The sequence below is a fragment of the Elephantulus edwardii genome, unplaced genomic scaffold (assembly GCF_000299155.1).
Source record: "Elephantulus edwardii isolate Elephantulus edwardi_28Jun2011 unplaced genomic scaffold, EleEdw1.0 scaffold00083, whole genome shotgun sequence".
Classification (NCBI taxonomy): domain Eukaryota; kingdom Metazoa; phylum Chordata; class Mammalia; order Macroscelidea; family Macroscelididae; genus Elephantulus; species Elephantulus edwardii.
In genome coordinates, this window is record NW_006399833.1 from 1,810,593 (window position 1) to 1,812,649 (window position 2,057).

Consider the following 2,057-nt stretch of genomic DNA (forward strand, 5'->3'; position numbering starts at 1 on the left):
AAGAGCAATGGTGTCACTCTGGAGACTAAGGTGCATCTGATACAGGCCATGGTCTTTGCAATCACTTGTTATGCATCAGAGAGTTGGACAATGACTAGGAAAGACAGAAGGAGAATTGATGCCTTTGAGCCGTGGTGCTGGAGAAGAATATTGAATGTACCGTGGACTGCCAAGAAAACAAACAAATTCACCCTAGAGAGGGTTAAACCAGGCTGCTCCTTGGAGGCAAGGATTCTGGGGCTTCGTCTGACATACTTTGGAAATGTAAGGAGGGAGATGTCCTTGGAGAGGGACTTCATGCTTGGGAGGGTGGAGGGATGGCACAAGAGGGGAAGACCCTCTATGACGTGGATTGATTCAGTGACTGGGGTAATCGGGATGGATGTGTCAGAGGCAGTGTGATTGGCACAGGATAGAGCAGGGTTTAGGGCTGTTGTACATAGGGTTGCTATGAGTCGCAAACGACTCGACGGCACATAACAACAATGACAGACAAATAGCATCATGTACTTAACTTCCCCCACCCCGCCCTGCATTGTTAAACATTTAGGATTTCCTCCCTTTTATCTATTTTTATAATCAGTTCATCTTTGCACATGAATCATTTATGTGAAGACTTCCAGTGGGTAAACTTGAGGGATAAGGAAGATTCTAAGCAGATAATTCAACACAAAGATGTGATGTGAATGAATGTTTACAGAGCCAGTTAATATGCTGTTCATACACATTTTGTTTTGTTATTGTTGTTGACTGCCTTTGAGTCTAGCACGACTCCTAGTGACCCTATGAACAAAAGTCCTGAAGCCCCTCGACAACTATCGACATTGATCAGTTAATAGAGTTTCCGGAGGCATGTTATTTAGAAAGTGGATGTCACTTTATTAACATTAATTTCAGTATCCACAACTTAATTTCACTCTTCCAACTTCTTCCCTGTGATTCTCATGTCCACTTATCCTTCTAGCCTACCTTTTTCTGCCTTCTTCAAATACTGCTCTCTGGATCTCTGACTTTTAACTAGTAGATTCCAGGACAACCTTGCTAAAATAACCCACAATTTTAGTTTTCTGTCATGATTTCAGACCCCAACTGCATTAACCTTGCCCATTATCGAGAACCACTGTGTTTATTCAATTCCAGTTCTTAGCTGGCTTTCACTTGTTTTTACTTTGACTTGTTTAGTTTGTTTTCATAGAACCACCATTACACATTACTGAATTCTTTTGATCTGTGTAACTATCAGCACAATCAGGATACAGAACTGTGTCCCAGCACAAATAAATCCCCTGGTTGTGTGTCAGGAAGTGTGAAGAGGCACAGGATAGAACAGGGTTCAAATCTTTTGTTCATAGGGTTGGTATGAGTCGTACTTGACTTCACATCACCTAATAACAACAACCCCTTCATGTGATGCTTTCAGATTCCTAAATCCTGTATTACTGTAATTTTTTCACTTTCAAGAATGCTATATGAATGGGGCCATGCAATATATAACATACAGAAAGTTTGACAGTTTGAATCCACCAGTCTATGCATGAGATAAAGTTAGGGAGTCTCCTGCCATAAGGATTTATGGCTTTGGAAAATCCTCTTGCCATGAGGATCTTGGCAGGACCTCCTTGAGGATATTTTTTTTTTACAGAAAAGTTGGATTTTTATTCATTCATTGTTGCATATTTTCCTCCCTTCCCCTTCTTTTCTTCTTCCTCAGTTTCCTTTTTTAAGTGTTTTCTTTTTTTTATTCATTTTAATGAACATTTACAGAGATTTTGGATTTTCATTTATTCATTGTTGCACTTTTTAAGTCAACATAATTTAGATACTTTTTCCTCAGCTCCACATTCAGTTCATCAACAAGTCCTATTATTTCTAAGTAGGAGCAAAGGCTAAAACAAGCAAACAAAAACAAAACTAGCTGCTTCTCACCACCCCAACATCTGGAAGAATTTGTATTAGTAGCTTAATCCTTTCTATTGCTGAGTAGTGTTGCATGAGGGAGCTCTAGTGGCCTAGTAGTAGGTAGGGAGTTGCCTTGTCAAACCAAAGGCAGACAGTTC